We start from the raw sequence: 17,576 nt of genomic DNA on the forward strand, positions 1-17,576 counted from the left end.
TTATTCTGTTGCAGTAGGGGCAGGGGTTCTGGTCTAGGCCCTAGTTGGCCAGACCAGGCCCAGACAGTTTATGTACTTGGCTTTGTCCACTTGTTGCTGAGGAGGCTGTGTCAATGAGCGTAGAGGGTTGATTGGCTCACGTTTCAACCAACTTCGTTGTTAAGAGGAAGAACTGTTTGAACAGTGATTGGCTGAGGGGAGCAGATCTAAGTCAAGTTACCCATACATGGTGGCAGCTGGGGCAAAGACGTCAATGGGAGCCATAACCGCTCATGAGTGGCCTAGTCTTCAACTCTTTTGATGGTGGGAGGGAGTGGCTGGACGCTGAGTGGCTAGCGGGAGCAGGCCTTGCTTATGTCACTATTATGTAGTGGTGGCCAGGGCCAGACTGAGAACCAAAATAAGCCCTGGCAAAAATGTTCAGCCCAGCAAGACACTGTAGGTGCGAATTACTATAATGGGTCCATGGGAACTTAGGGCCCGATTACAATGACGGTGGGACCACCACCAACAGTCCATCGTGGCGGTCCCACTGCCATTGCAATCATGTTTTCCACATGGTGGGCGGATGTTTGGCGGTCAGAAAGACCGACTGCCACGGGTTCGACAGGCGGAATGATTCCGACTGCCTATCAGACCTCCAACTTTCCACAGAATGGTGGCGATGCCTGCCAGGCACTGCCATAGAGATATTAATATCCCTTTCCGCCTGTCAGCGGCGGTTAACCAGCAGTGACCAGGCAGACAGAAACTGACTTTGGGGGCCATAGCAAGTTGCCCATGCTCCCTGTGCCTCAGACATGGGCCCTGGGGGTCCCATTACCATGTGGCAGGCAGCACCTGCCGCAAAACATTGAAAAGACATTGCGACCGCTGCGGTGACGGTCACATCGTAATCCGGCGTGTGGGACCGCCACCTTGTAGGCTGGTGGTCCCAATTCCAAATGGATGACAGACAGACGGAAGTCCTAATGAGGCACATAGTTTGGTTATGGCAGTCCATCCTGATCTCAAAGCAGCCTCCTAGCCTGGAAACTACCAAGGAAATGGCAGATTGGCAGAATGTGTATTACAACAAGAATAACTGTGGGTCTATAGGGGAGAATGTCTATGTGTGTCTTGATGACTCTATGTGTACCTTAAATGTGAGGCATACAACAGGATATTACACAGTGTGAAAGAATATCCATCAGTTACTCTTTCTGTACCGCCCTTCCATCATCTGGACCACTTCACAAAGTGGGGAGTCCATAATGTAACCACCTCAACAGATTTAGTAATGAAATGGCTAACCACAATGGTGCTAGGACCCACAAGGTCAATGGCTGGTATGTATTCGTAACTGAAAGCAGTGCATGAAAAAATTGGTGAAAAAAGAAAAGTGCTCTTTAAAATTGGAAAGTGAGCGCAATCGACACTTTATTCTGGAGCCGTCCACTTCCAAAGGGATAAAAACAAATGAGTGCAAATAGGTCAGTAGGTTAAACAAATGACTACTGACTAGATATTATGGTCGACATGTTTATGCGGAAATTAAAGATCCAAAGAGGTATCTACTGCTTCATCAGGACCCATTAAATATTTGCTATTGCTTAAGGTAAAATTACAGTGAACACAAAAAATGATATAAATATCACCTGTTCACTCCTGGCAATCCTCCTCAAATGCGAGAGGAACGTGCTTCTCCTCACCTGGCATGCAGCTCAGGACAATGGGGCACCGCTCTGTCCGTCAGTACTCCTAGCAGCCAACTGGGCTGTATGGGGAGGTGGCAGAATGGCCTGTCCAGACTAGGCAGTGACTGCTCAAGGAAGATTGATGATACAGACATTATTGGACTATAATTTGCACGGTTTTCAATTTCTTTGATGGACGGAGTGAGACTGTTTCAAAAGCTCTCATAGTGACACAAACCTCTTCAGTGGGTATTAAACAATCTGTGCAAAAGATAAAACAACTAGAGTGTAAACATTTTAACAAACAGAAATAAAGTTTGTACTTGGAGTGAGAGAATTTGGGAGTGAGAAAATACCCTTTTTAGGTTGAGCCTGCTAAACAATGCATGGTCTGTCTGTTGCAAGGCATGTTGTGACTTACCAACAACCTAGAGTGGCTAGGAGGCCGCTCATTGCTTAACATTGTTTGGTTTCCTTGTCACTTACATTTGCCTGCTACTTATTCATGTCCAGCTTCTCAATCTTGTGTTTGTCCCGCCCATGGAGCATTGCCTCTTTACAAACTCTTTGATAGGTTGGCATCACTGATTCCAATGCTTGCTTTTCAAGCACTACTTTTTCTTTTGTGTGAAACACTCCATAAGAGTGTGTGAAAAGGGGGGCCCTCGGCCCCCCCGCCCGCATGGCGGCGCGGCGACCCCCCTCTCCCCTTGTCTCCCGGTGGTGGGGGCGTGACCTCCTGGCGTCCAGTGATGATTCGGGGGGTGCGCGCCGCACCACCGGCTGGCTGGCGCCCGACCCCTGACCTGGAAGGCATTGTGCAGGCTTCCGGGTCAGGGGGGACGGGCGGCTGGGGGGCGGGGGAAGGGGGCGGGCCGCCCCCTCCCCACGGTCCTAGGTTAAAGGAGGGGGAGCGCTCAGGCGGCCCCTTGTCGCCTGGACGCTCCCCCACACTGGTCGTGCCCCGCGCTCGGGGCCTCCTAATTTTCTCTTTGTTTTCCTGCTACAGGCGGTTTCGATTCCTGGTGGTGCTCGGAGGCTACGAAGGCCATCGGCGCGGGTCCTCGGCTGTCGGGAGGACAAGGAGGATAGAGAAGCTGCGGTGCGGGGCTGAGGAACGTGCGCAGGAGCACTCGGCAGTTGCATGGGTAAGCGGGTGGTGCACCGCTCGAGTCACCAGAGTTGGGAGTGGTTTGAATGTGATGGTGGTCAGGGCTTAACACCGTCTAGGTGCGACCCCCCTTGAGTGCAAGTTGCTTGGCGCCGATGCGATGCAGCTCGAATTGTAGAGCTTGGGTGTGTGTTCCTTGTGTGGGCAACTGGTGCTCTAGTGGGGGCCTATGATCCCAGATTGCTTTGGATCGTGATCGCGCTGTATAGGACTCGGGAGGGAGATATGCCCCACTGTTGCAGTTGAGACAGGCCAGCGTGGTGTTCATTTGGAAGGAGGTACTTCCTCTGTCGCATTGCTTGTCTGGTTGCATCGGGTTGAGCCATTGGGAGTCTGGTTTGTACGTTTTTGAAAGGGGTGCGAGTCTAGCCTCTTATTTGTAATGTACTATTTTGTGATTTGTTCATGTTTTCATCGGCGCGTGGATGACGATGAATACCTGGATGATGGCGACATCCCTTGCAGCTGCTGGGCTCTATTTCTTAAGCAGGGTCCGTGGAGGGGCGCTTGGTCATTCCGGACCGCTAGGCGGCAGATGATTCCTTCTATAGTGTGCAAGTATAATCTGGAAATGATCTTGACATTCTTTGAGGACAATTTCCTTTTCTGCGGTGTGGATCGGTACTCCCTTTGCACTCGATGCTGTATGGGGGAGACATGGGTGGATGAGGTGATTGCCCAAGCACCACACAGTTTGGTCACGTGGAAGGGGAGAGGATGTGGTCTGACGGTTGGCGCGGCTGACTTTGGTGCCGGGAGACCAGGTTCGAGCCTCTTGTCGAGCCGTGGAGGTGTATACATGATTTACTTTTTATGCTTGTGTCTTGTTGTTGTAACTTGTCAGCTCCTCGGAGGGACGTGGGTAATTCACGGCAGGAGAGCAGGTTTGCTCAAAACACGGACACTGTTCTGTACAAATTGTTATTCAGAGGAGACCTAGATGGGGTCACGTGGCCCGCGGGTGTAGACCAGCTTTGCTTCCAGCACATGTCAGAGGGGGAATTGCTTTGAAAATTTCGTTTTTCTTTTACCCGATGCACTGCACCCTAGGGGACTGCAACGCACACAGAGCTGTGGTCAATGTGAACTAATTTATATAAAGGGGGCCCAAGACATAGGCAAAGGTTGCACCTAACTATCGCTTATCAGACAATTTGGGAAGAACATGCACATTTTATTGCTTACTGCTAAATGCTGGGTTTTTTCACATGTCTGATTCTGGCAGATTTCGCCTAACAACAATGTAGAGAGGGTGTGAACTCTCCCGCACCCAGTAATTGACAAATGTGATACATTATGCACCACTTATAATTGCGCGCACTGTACAGACAGGTGTTTATGCAAGGACTGCAATATAATGTGGCAACTGCAAGCAGTCCCAGAATGAAGCCACTATCAAAAAATAACACTGAGGGCTTTGAAGTACTCGTCTCTATGCCAGTCATTGTTGCATTTTGTCACATGTACTGTGTGATAGTACGGTGTACTCACTGGGTGATAAGGCTACCCTTGCACAACTTTACAAATCCTTTAACTTATAGTCTTGCCCCCACCCGGTGCTTCATATCACACTTCTGCTGCTCATAAGTATGTGAATAACAGGTGTTAGCGTCGCCCATGATAACGAGCAACTTATATAGGTGGCAGAGGATAGGAAGGCGGAATTGAATTTCCTGCAACGTGAATTTGTGACCTGCAGATCACTGCTATTCACACTACTCATTCATGATGGACAGATCGGCATCCGAGGAAATATAAAGGAGAAATTAAACGGGTCTCCATCGGGCTCGGTTTTGAGCCATGACAAGTGCGCTGTTTTCCGGACTACAGGGACAGTAGGCGCTTCAGTGTACGTGTGCTCCCACTGCTCACTTTTCAATTGTGGAGATGTTATGGCAGGACGTTATGCCCAGAGAGCGTTGTAGGGGGAGGGAACCCCTGTAATGAGAGTCATTTTCTTTATGGATTTCCCTTCTCTTTTCGAAACATCGTCATGGGGTCACCAGGGTTTTACATAGAATAAGGTTGCAATATTATATACGAGCCATAGTTGCTGCTCATTTATCTTATACAACGGAAAACCTTGTAGGTATGATGTTACTCGTATCGTATTTCTGGCTTACGTTATTTTAAACCACGCCCTTAATTACAGTGGTCACGCCCCGTTGAGACACATTCCCAGTTTTCATCCACAATTTATGTGCAAGGCTGGGCGCGCTCCACGCTGTCTGTAGGATGTTACTTTCGTTATGTGAACAGACAGGGGTTTTTTAAGGAATAACGCTACCGCCTTCTCCGAGCAGGGCCCCAGTGTCCAGAGCAAGGAGGGAACTGTGCATTTCACAGTACTTACAAAATATGAGGAGGTACCAGATAGTGTTACTTTCGTTTAGTTACTCTACACATAAAGGTGGATGTACGTTGTAATACTGCAGTGTACTTGCTTGTATGATGTCACCCTGGCACAATTTTACTAGTCCGGCGGTGAGTGATGTGTTAGTAAGGTCAAGCCCAGCGCTGGCGGGGGCAATGGGTAGGGCTAACTGTGGTGTCCGCCTGACTAGGACCCAGGCCCAATGTTTTCTATTTGACGAATTAGGCACTGTGGATCCAACTAGCTTTACCCAGTAGAAAGCCCTGGTACACTATTTGAGTAGGTGTGCTGCAGTATGCTATGCTCCCTTTGTAGTATAAATTTACTCGGTACAGTGCCGCCACCCCTGGCGGCTAGGACTGCACTCTACCAACCAGCCAAATATAAACATTTGAACATGGGAGAGGGAGCCAGGTGGGAAAGTGCGAGGATCTATGCAGCATGTTACCTCTGGATAGGTTTTGTGCAGACCTGGACTGGGGGCTCATTCGGGCAGGGAGGGAGCTTCACTTCTCTGAGGGCACTAACGAGTTGAACAAATGTAGTGTGCCACTGATGTTGAGAGTACTCTATAAGGGGGTTGCTTTCCACCTAAACTTGAGAACGAGCCAAAAATGCACTGCTTCTTATTGCGTGATGTCTGCAGCATTTTATTTCGGTATGATTTTGTATAGACTTAAATTGGGGGCTCCCGTGGGTAGGGACGGCGATATACCTTTGAGCGCCCTATTAAGGTGAGGAAATTTAGTGTGCCTCTGATGTTGAGAACGCTCTATATGGGAGCCGCTTTCCAGCTAAACTTGAGAACTACCCCCATATGTCTGTTTCTTGATAGCATAATTCTTGCAGCACATCATATCTTGTCCCTAAAGTTTGTGATTCCATAGAGGACAGGTCTCGTGTACACATAAAATGTGTGCTTCCTTGGGTAGGGATGGAGTTATACCTCTCTGAGGGCTTTAAGGAGGGCAGCACATGAAGGGGTTGTCCTTTAATTATGTCGGGTTGGCCTGGAGGGTATTGTTACCAAAAGCCAAAGCTTAATGTCTCAACAATTTTCTTAACAAGGGGGGGGGGAGACCAGGCCTACGTGGAACGGCCTCTGCGAGGGTTCACCCAGGTACACTCTTACCATGCACTTCGAAACCCGCAGTTGCGGAGGTGCATCGGAATACGGGGCGGGGCCTGTGTCAAAAAACCCTAGGCACCAAAGGGTGGTACACGTAAGCTTTGTGGGGAGGCCGTGTCGCACAGGAACGCGCATACACGTTTTTGTGGACAGATTTCGGAAATACAATAGCAGTGGCCTGGGAAAAAATGTGCTGGGCGGCAGCAGACCTGGTTAGTAACTATGAAAGCGCTATTTCACGGCATTTCACACTATGTACTGTCCTTAAGTAATGATGGATGGGTTATTGCATTCACTGTTGACTACAGGTCTATTCTTTCATGTAGGTCATACTACCAGGCACCCTCATTGTAGCACTAAGTTAAATGCTCTGCATGTGACTCAAACTGATGCTACGTTAGACACTTGCAGTCGCAGGTTTGATGGAAATGTACATAGTGCTGATCGTAGCTAAAGCTTAGCAGGTGATTGCAATGAATACGGGCATGTGTACTGGATCTTTTGTCAGGAAACAGGAAACACTAATCGTTTGTGTTTCTTTTCATTTATGTATGACCGGACCCATGGGTGATACCCGGGAAGCGCTCCACGCCACAACTGCAAGAAGGGGACCAGTACACCTGGATCAGGAGCTGCAACCAAAGGCCTCAGCTGCCCAAAGGCTTCAACTGTGATGGGCGGTCAATTCAACGGCTCAAACGGTGCCAGCGGGAAACGGTGCTACCCATGTATTATGGTTGAATTTCTCAAACCTGTTACGCGGGGGAGGAACTTGCTGTGGGGCGTCAAGGTAATTTCAGCAGCTCAACACAAGCGACAGAAGGAGCAACGGACATTGGTGACTTGGATTGTGGGCCGCTCTTATGTGAGGCGCGCCGAAAGTGTTTTTTCTTTCAGGTGACAGGAAGTAAAGGGCTGAGCAAAAGGGGTTTTCAGTCTCCTTCTTTGGGAGGGGGGTTTATGTCTCAGTCAGTTCAGAGATTATTTTCAGAAGATCCTATCCCAGCAGCCCGCCCCCCCACCCCCAGTCAGTGGTGATACTTCACCTGGGGGAGAATGGGCTGGCCTAACTAGGTGGGCGCATCCTTATAGAGGACATCACTTCCATGGCAGGGTGGGTGGCCATGCCGGGTGGCACGATAGTTTGGTCGCAACTTATACCTCGGTGGCAGTGGCAAGGGGGGGGACTCGGCCGAGGCGTTGAATCACTCGTTAAAGAGGATCGACACGCAATTGGACAAATTACTTCGAGCCCTCCGGGTGCAGACAGTCCATCATGGGTGCATTTGGGGGTGAACATTCCTAGCGACGAGACTGGGTATACTTAACCGAGGCAGGGAACGTCCTGTGATCTAATAACATAGTGCCATGGCTAGAGGGATTTGCGAGGCGATAATGACCTTTCTAGGAGTAGGAAGGGGGAGGCCAGATCGTCGGTCAACAATTCTGGCCTGTGGCGGTAAGGTCATGACCGGTGAGCAGCTATTTTAAGGTCTGAGGGGGCGGCATCATCCGTTGGAGGTATCCGCCCAGGGGGAGGGGTCACTGGCCCCTCCCAGAACTTCAGGGGCAGGTATAACTGGTGCTGCAAAGGGGCGCGGGTAGGAGAGTCACGCTGTCCTTATAGCTGGTAGCCACCCCGCGCGTACTCATGACGTCAGCGAATGGCGCGAGTAAGGGCCCTCCTTCAGTGGGTAAATGGAGTTCACGCCGTGGACCGAGTAATTAACGGACTCGGCTGCGCATGCGCACCTGCGTTAAGGGCGCAGCTAGTAGGACCTGACACCGGTTAGGACCTCGCCATATGGCCAGTAATGTTAGTATGCAATAATTTCAGAGGAGGATGTTAGATTCGGTTAGGAAACAAGCTGTATTAGAATCTTGTTAAGGTTAGCATATCATACTTGTTGATATGGTTGTATCTAATGTCCCTGAATAATTTTGCATAAAACGGTATCTTTTGTTTAATAATTTTATTATTTTGTATCTTAATAAATACGGCCGGGGGGTCTTGCGATCCCCCGCCTTCCAAAGACAGTCATGTTTCATGTCAGTGTGTCCTGGGTTGATGTGGGTCCACAGGGAGGGGGGCGGTAGCCGTCGCTGACCATGTGTGTTTTTGAGCCATCTGCCTCGTGTACATCTCTCCTTCAGCACTCCGTGTTGCTCCCTGTTCCCTCACTGTTTCTCCCGAACCTCCTCGTTCTTGCACTCACCCATGTGCTTCTCCCTACTGCTTCCCTCCACCTGAGCTCTCCTTGCTGCTGTCCCACAAACTTGTGTTGGTTTGCTCCCGCCTTTCCCCGTTGCTTTTACGTCCCCCCCCACACACCCTCCCTCCCATTGCTAATGCGTCACAGCCCGTGTTACATCGGTGCTAACCCCTACCCTCTCCCATGTTGCATCATCAATCCTCCCACACTCTGCCAAGAAAAACACTTTGCACGTTATATTTTATTTTTAGTTACCGATCCAACTCGGATTGGTAACTAAAAAGAAAAAACACCACATCATTTTTGGTGCACTCCTACAAAATGACCCAGACATCCGTCAAAGGCTTTTGTGTGTGTGTGTGTGTGTGTGTTTTTTTTTTTACCTTAGCCACGCTGCACAGCGTGAATAAAAAACATTGGCAAATCCAATAGGTCACAAAGGCAAACCAATGCTTGTTAATGTCTGATCTACTTTCCAAGGAGAGGCACTAAGTGTGTCTAAAATCAATTAATTGCGAATGCCACCTCTTAGTTTGAATTGTATTAAAGACTAACAGCATTGCATACAAAGAAGGTATGAAAGCTTGAATCATCCCTGCAAAAGAAAATAATTGGGTAACTGTACAAACAAGAAATAACAGGAAGGGGCCTGCAAAAGAAAAAGCTTGGGGTAGGCTTTTAAATAAAAATATGTGGAGCATGTTTTTTAATGAAAATGGAAGCGCTTGAAGTTGTGCCTTAAGAGAAAAGTCTTGAAGAAGCCTTTTAAATGAATATGCTTAGGGAAACACCTTGGATGAAAAGACTTTGAAAGCACCCATTAAATGAAAAAGCTTGGCTCAGCCCTTTAAATGAAAAGGTTTGGAGCAGCTCTGCAAAAGAGAAAAAAAATCGACTAGCCCAGTACAAGAAAAGATTGTTGTGGTGTCGTAATATATCAAAAAGCTCAGAGGAGCCCGTCAAATGAAAAAGCTTGGAGGTGTGGTTCTGTGCATAGAACTGTAAATGGAAAACGTGGTGACTCATACACAGATAATGAATGTATGAGGTAGCCGTGTAAATGAGACGGGCATGTTTCAGGCTACAAAAAGGCACCTCAAGGATCCACGCCTAGGTTGGAATCGCTGATATGGGGAATGGTAAGAAAGTACAGTTTTGGCTTTGAATTTTTACTTGTATTCTTTTTCAACATGCTGTTTCACTGTATCCCCTTCCCACCTGTGGTTCACATTTAACCCTTTGGGTGCAGCTGGAATTACCCCCGCGGTGCAGGCGAATTCCACGCGAGCGCAAATCGGACAGCCCCCAGCCGTCCGACGCACTCACCCACTGTGACGTCGGATGGCCAGGGACCTTCCGACGCATGCAAGTGGTTAATATATGCCAGTAAAATAATTAGGGGCATATGTACAAGCCCCTTTCGCCACCATAACGTCACTTTTTACGACGTTGTGGGGGGAATAGGGGCATTGCCTTATTTACAAGTCAGCGTTTGCCACTTAATGTGGCTTAACTCTGCGTTGTAAATAAGGCCCCTTTCAAGCTATGCTTAGCGTGAAAGAGGTGGACAGTGGGTGTTGCGGTGGGCTTCCACCACAACACCCATTGATTTTGACGCTGCCCCCTATTTACAAGGGCAGCCTAAATAGGAGGCAGCACCAAAATTAAGACCAGGGCAAACCTGGTCTTAAGTTGGTGAAACGAGGAGAAATGCATTATTTCTCCTCGTTTATGCTTTTTCCAAGTGTGCTGCCTTGTGCAGCACTCAAGCAAAAAGCAAAATGCCTTGGATTGTTTATGTACAGGAAGGTCCCCTTCCTGTACATAAACAATCTTTAAGCAGCACCCATAGAAGTGACAAAATGGCATTTAAAGATTGTTTATGTACAGGAAGGGGGACCTTCCTGGACATAAACAATCTTTCACCCTGCACACAGACACCCTTGCACTATGGTGCAAGGGTGCCTGCGTTGTCGCTACTCTGCTAAGTGTAGCACCAGCACTGGGGAAATGCAAGGCTGCACCATATCATTGAAAATATGGTGCAGCCTTGCATTTCTGAAGTGGCGGAGTGAGGCATTAAGCCATTATGGCTAACGCCTCACTCCGCCACTTCCTTGAACATATGCCCCTTAATTTCATCCAAGCTCTCTTTTTTATGTATTGTACCACAAACAACTGAATTTAGCCTACATTTGTAATCCATTTTTAACCATGGCGTCAGTACAAAAGGGGGTGGTGATGGACGGAGCATCTGAATCAATCAAACACTCACACCCAGTCAACAGATCTGGGTTTAATCCATCACCGTTCTTTAACCCACTCTGCCACCCCAGTTCAGACATGGCCATATGCAAATCAGTCTGAGCCTGTGCCTCAAGGGAACAGTCCAGCCCGAACTGCCAAGCCATGCCTTCCCTGGACCGGAAACAAGCTTCCTAGGCCGGTTTCTAGCATTTCAGACGTCTTCGGCCAGGCTTGCTTGAATCCAGTGGCAAAGTGAGCAAGGGACTCACGTCTGAGCATACCCTGCCAACTTATGGCGAAAAAAGCGGTACAAAAGGTGGTGGTGATGGACGGAGCATCTGAACCAATTAAACACTCACACCCAGTCAACAGATCTGGGTTTAATCCATCACCGTTCTTTAGCCTACTCTGCCACCCCAGTTCAGACATGGCCATATGCAAATCAGTCTGACCCTGTGCCTCAAGGGAACAGTCCAGCCCGAACTGCCAAGCCATGCCTTCCCTGGACCGTAAACAAGCTTTCTAGGACCGGTTTCTGGCATTTCAGCCATCTTCAGCCAGGCTTGCTTGAATCCAGTGGCAAAGTGAGCAAGGGACTCATATCTGAGCATACCCTGCCAACTTATGGCGAACAAAGAGGTACAAAAAGGGGTGGTGATGGACGGAGCATCTGAACCAATCAAACACTCACACCCAGTCAACAGATCTGGGTTTAATCCATCACCGTTCTTTAGCCCACTCTGCCACCCCAGTTCAGACATGGCCATATGCAAATCAGTCTCACCCTGTGCCTCATGGGAACAGTCCAGCCCGAACTGCCAAGCCATGCCTTCCCTGGACCGGAAACAATCTTCCTAGGACCGGTTTCTGGCATTTCAACCATTGCGTAGGAACAGGAGTTGAGACAAATGGGCTGTCTGAAAGTAATTGTGTTGCTTTGCTTGGGCCTGTTTTCCCTTTTGGGGTCCCTTTGCCATTTCCCTAGCATGTAGGATTTTCACCTTGACTGGGTTTGAATGAGAGGAGCCCATTTTATTGGGGGTTGCCCGTGTTCTCCTTAGAGTGCTCGGTGACGCCTGTACGTTCTTCCTTTTCATCCCAGCGGTTCCTTCAAGATGGCGCCACCACACCTAATTAACGGGGCATCTGTACGGGCCAGATAGAGCTCTGCTACTTCGATAGGTGAAGGCGTGTTTGCAGGAAATGGAAGGAGCTTCAGGAATCCTACAGCAGGACCACGGACGGTTTGGCAGGAGAGATAAAGAGATTTTCCAGGGACAGCAGGGCAGATGAGCTGAATCTGGATGTGAACCATGCAGCTTTGAAAACCGACTCCTCTCGAGGCATTGAGGCCTCAGAATGCCTGTGATCCGAGGACTGATGCCCCAGCAGAGCAGAGTAAAGCTCCAACTCTATAGACCACTTTACCAATCCCGACCAGTCCAGATGTAAGTTTAAATGGCAGCAGCCATCTTAGAGAGGTATAGGGAGAGATCGACTCTTATAAAATGGTGGTGGATCAGCAGAGCACACACATACCTCTATGGCTCTGAAGGGGGCGCCCCTGAATGCACATGTAGGCAGAAAGGCGTGCTGAATTGCGCTGTGCATCTACCAACAAAATATGATAAGATTTTGTAAGTCTCTTAGAAGAGGGAATGCAGAATTTTGACAGTTTAACTGCTGCTAATGTAAAGCCGTATCCCAAGAGCTAGAGGAAATGAAGATTTAATGCATGAGGAGAATAGGACTGATGTGCAGGCATCAGGATCATCACAAAAAGATGAATGACAGAATGTTGAACATTGTCAAGCATTCACCCCCAGTCACAGATCTGGGTTTAATCCATCGTTATTATGCTCGCCACGCCATTCCAGTTTGGACCCAGCCATATGCAAATCAGCCTTGACGCTGTTGCCCATTGGAACAGTCCAGCCCGAACTGCCAGGTCAGGTCCTGCCTGGACCAGGAAACAAGCATCATTGGACCGGTTTCAGGGTATCACCCCTCATCAGCCAGGCTAGCTTGAAACTGGTGATTGACACAACTCAACCTGCCACAGTCCAAAGGAGAGTTACTACAAGAGATGCAGGTTTCTACACTCACAAAAAAGTTGGGTGCATATGCATAACCAAATTATAATATAATGTTGATTCTGCATTTCTATGCTCAAGCATTACCCTTCTATGAGAACCAGCCATCATGCAGAAGCTTGCCTCCTCAACAGATACAGGCCGAAGTTTGCTTTTGGCCATGTGCTGTCCATCTCAGAAGTGGTCACACGTCCCTGAACATACTCTGTGTCCACTAGGTCCTGCTTAACTGAGACATTGGCAATGGTCTCCCCCATATGCACCATCCTCACATTCAAAGGCTGGCAGGATCATAGCTCCCAACGTATTCAAGGGGGCCTCCATGTCTTTGTGGATAATGGCGCCAAGTTCTGGGGACCTGCGAGCTTGTATAATACGTGCCCTCAGTACCTCCTCAGCGTTCATCATTGTGCATGACTTGTTCCACAAAATGTGAGCAAAGAGCATCATTCGGCTCTCTTTGGCCCTGCTTGGTGTTTAGCAGTATGATTTGCTTCCAGTTCCAGATTACAAAACAGGCAAAGAAGGCAATGGCCTATGGGCCCCACTCCTTTTAGGGGCCTGCGACAATGGATCAAAATAATATTGATTTGATCTTGAAGGAAAATTACAATCAAGCTTTGTAAAATTGCTGTCAAAAGATACAAAAGATTAATCAAGTCAAAGAAACGAAAACTTGACATTAAAGACCCTACAGAGAAAATACTGTATTAATGCAATGCACCTGTTAACAAGTTAAAATACATAGACCAGAGACATATGATTGATAAAATTAAAAAAAATATAAGAAGATAATTTGCAAGGGGAGCCTGGGCCCCGAGATTTTGGCTGCCTGTGGGCCTCCACAGGGTTTAATCCAGCACTGATTGCTTCTTGTCTGTATCTAATTGATAGCTGAAATGGGCTTAGATGAGTGTGACCACTGTGCCATAGAGTTCACATCACCAGTGTTTGGCAACCAAAGAAACGTTTTGAACACATAACCACTTCCAAACTGCATGTGTGTAGGGTTCTTTGTGGCACAATCAGTTTCCTTCATTTTCACCAATTAGACAGCGACGTCATCCACACTTTTCAGCACAGCACCTTTGACACAGGACTAATGTTGTAGGATAAGTGGGAGACTGTTAAGGTACAGTCATAGCCGTGGGGAACCCACACAGTACCAGGAAAAAATTAGACGCACATAAGTTGTGCAGATAAGGAACTCCCGCACAAGTGTAGCGTCTTCCTTTAAAGGGGCCGCCTTCCTGTGAATTATACTTCCTAAGGGGGGCTTAGGGGGCAGCCAAACCTGGTGAGGTCTGCCCCCCGGGCAGAGTGGGAGGGGGAAAGGCTGGGCGAATAGCGGCCATTTTGCGTGTTGGGCTATTTTTGGGAATAGCCCAATTATAGCCTAATAGGTAATAAATTAGGGCTCTGCGAGCTCCCAGTCACCATTTTAGGTTTGGTGACCTGGTGGCTGGGAGCGGTGTGGGTAGATAAAGTTTTGGAGATAGCATTTTGGGATTAGCGTTTTTGAGGCCGGATTTAGTGGTAGGTCTTATAGTGAGTATACTTACTGCCATGTCAGGAGAAGATTACCGCGTCCTGGAGGCGGCTAGGCTCCTGAGCGAGGACAGAGGGCTGGATCTGTTGCTGGCCAAGGCCTCCGGGAGTGTGGACCCCCCGAGGCGCACTTCTGTAGGGGTTGCGGCCGCCGTCACGGCCTGCACGTCCCCAAAGAGTGCCAGGAGGCAGGAGGTAAGCGAGCGGGCCGCTCTTATGTGAGGAGAGCAGCCCCGTTGACTGGAGTCGAACGGGAGCCTCTGGCGAAGGTGTGGGGATGAGGCCTGCCGGAGTAGCGCATCGCACGTCTCTCCGGCCGGGTTGCCATTAGACAGCCAGCAGCGGGGGGAGCAGTCCTAATCACCTGAAGCCTCTGGTAAAAGGGAAAAAAGCAAGAGCAGGGAGGGGGAGGAAGAAAAAGGAATGGGGTACAGGCATGAATGAGCTCCCCAGAGTGAGAGGACCAGAGGCTGGGTTTGGTATAAGGGTAGAGCATACAGGTTGCAGTTTACTGGGCCAGAGGGAGGCCAGATGCGAGGCAGTAGGCCAAACAGGGCAGGGGTGCTGGGACCAGGATCCAGGAATTGGGGGTAGGTGGGGGGCAGTGGGGGAGGGTTTAACTGAGAAGATGGCCCCCGGGGGGGCAGGGATGGGTTCCTGGGAGCAGTGGGTGGATTTTAGGAGGGAGGGTCACAGCACACTGCTAGTGTAGGGGGTGGGGGATGGCCTGCCAGTCTGGCAGGATCCAACAGAGGGACGCCAGGACTGGGAGGGCCAAGATATTTTCCCGTCTTTGCAGGAGGAGGTGAGGGGTTTCGACAGAGTGGGGGAGGTAAAAGCCTACATGGCGCAGGGAGGGTCTTTGGGCCTGGAGGGTAGGGGGCTATGGCAGAAGGGTCAGGTGGGCGACGGGAGAGAGGGTCTGGGTCCGGGAAGTGTTTACAGGGGTTTGGGTGTGGGCACCAGCCAGGCACACGTGGGAATGTCAGGGGGGCTTGAATGGAGTGAGGATGAGGAGGAGGGGACAGTTGGGGGAAGCATTAGATTTAAGTAGAGTAGGGCACGGGTGGGTAGCGTGCACCTTAGGGGTAGGACGGAAAAGGAGTTGGGGGTCAGGGATGGGGAAGGTAGGCCCAGCACACCAGACCAGTCCTTTTTATTGCAGGTAGAGGATCGGCAACAGGGGACAGACTTGGCAGAGCTGGGAGCGGCTCAGAGGCGATAAGGAGAAGGGAGAGTGGAGCCTCGCGCGGCATGCCTGGTACTGGTGTGGAATCTCAATGCGGCTTGCTGAAGTAGGACCGAGTGGTCTTGCTGGCCCCCAACACCCGACCGACCTCAACGGTCCATAGAGCAACCAGGATGCAGGAATACATCTTTTAAGGGTGTTAGTGGATATAGGAGGGTGCAGTTGGCACCTCTGTTTGAGTGGAAACGGGGGCATTTTGGGCAACAGGGTGATTGTCGGGAGCGGCAGGAAGAATTGGATTATTACGAGGACAGCGTGGAAGAGGGCGAGTTAAGAGAAGTTGAACAGGGGGCGAGGGGGGCCGAGTAATGTGTCTTCTGGTGTGTTACAGGTAGCAAAACGGATGGCAGAGCCTGCGGGCGAACGTCCAAAGTGGCTCAGACTACGGCTCCCATGGCAAGGTGGACTGCAGCAGAACAGGCACACTCCTTAGAGCCAAGTAAAACATGGGAAGGGGGGGTTAAGCCAACAATGGTGTCAGTGGGGATTGGGGTGAAGGGATAGGGGGAAGGCAGGGAGGTTGCGGAAAGGCAAGTATGTATTGGACATCGGTGTGGGCAAGGACGACTTGGGTAAGTCGCCTGGGCAGGCGTTAGAGGACACTAAAGTGAAAGGGTTGAGCGACGCAGGGGAAAAGAATGGGGCTGAGTCAAAAGATAAATTAGAAAGCAAGGACTTAAAAATTAAAAAATTTACGTATATGGGGGTGACCAAACTGTTAGGCGCACACTTAATGTTGGCAACTAAGGAGAGGATATGGAAAGGTGAGTATGTGGAGATGCTCAAATTACTGCACAGGGAAGTGTGCACGAAGGAGAGTTCGAAAGAAGAAGAGTACGAATTGGCTGAGAGGCCGCGGGTGCCACTCACCATGGAAAATTGGACAGCGGCTTCCTTCATATACGCAAGTGTGTATTGCAAGAAATACCCGGAACGGTGTGTAGACCTGTTTAACTACATTGACGTGATCAGGAAGGCACAGATCACTGGGGGGGATATGCATGGGCACAATACGATGAGGAATTTTGGGTACGCATGGCTTGGATACTGAAGCAAAGTGGGGAGAGTTAAACACAGATCTTTGGCAGCATATGATGGGGGAGTCAAGGGCTGGGAAAACAATTTTCAAGGCCAGCGGGCTACCAATAGTTTATCGGGCCTTTCAGGGGAAGCCCACCTGAGGAGGGGTTGGAGGAACAGGCACAGGGCAGACAGGTTTGAGAGGGGCATGCTGGGACTTCAACAAAGGGCTGTGCACTCAGGAGTTTTGTAAGTTTAGGCATGACTGCTCAAAATGAGGAGGGAGGCAGGCCCTGGTCAATTGCTTCTGGGGAGGGCCAGGTCGACAGCAGGGGGGCCTGCAGTGGCAGCACCGCGGGTTTAATGCGGGCGGGCAGCAGCTGCTGCCCTTCGCAGGACGAAGGGGGCTGGCCCAAAGGGCTCGTACACCAGTTAGGGCATACAAGCTAGAGGCAGCCTTACAGGGTTACGGCAACTGGAAGGCTGAAAAGATCTTACAAGACGCTTTTTCAACAGGGTTTTCGGCTGGGGTATGAGGGACCTAGAGTCAGGAGGTGGGCGGACAATTTGCAGTCGGCGAAAGAGCACCCCAGAATAGTGCAGGACAAATTGGATAAAGAAGTGCACGAGGGTCGTATGGCAGGCCCATTTGAGGACTGGCCTTTAAGAAATGTTATTGTTTCTCCTATCTGTGTTGTACCAAAGAAAGAGCAGGGTCAGTTCCGCTTAATTCAACATTTGTCATGGCCAGAAGGGAGTTCGGTGAACGATTTCATCGATGACAAAGAGGATACTGTGTCATATTTGTCAGTTGACGTGGCCATGTCACTGGTGGTGACCGCTGGCGCAACGGCAC

The sequence above is a fragment of the Lissotriton helveticus genome, chromosome 1_1 (genome assembly GCF_964261635.1).
Source record: "Lissotriton helveticus chromosome 1_1, aLisHel1.1, whole genome shotgun sequence".
NCBI lineage: Eukaryota > Metazoa > Chordata > Amphibia > Caudata > Salamandridae > Lissotriton > Lissotriton helveticus.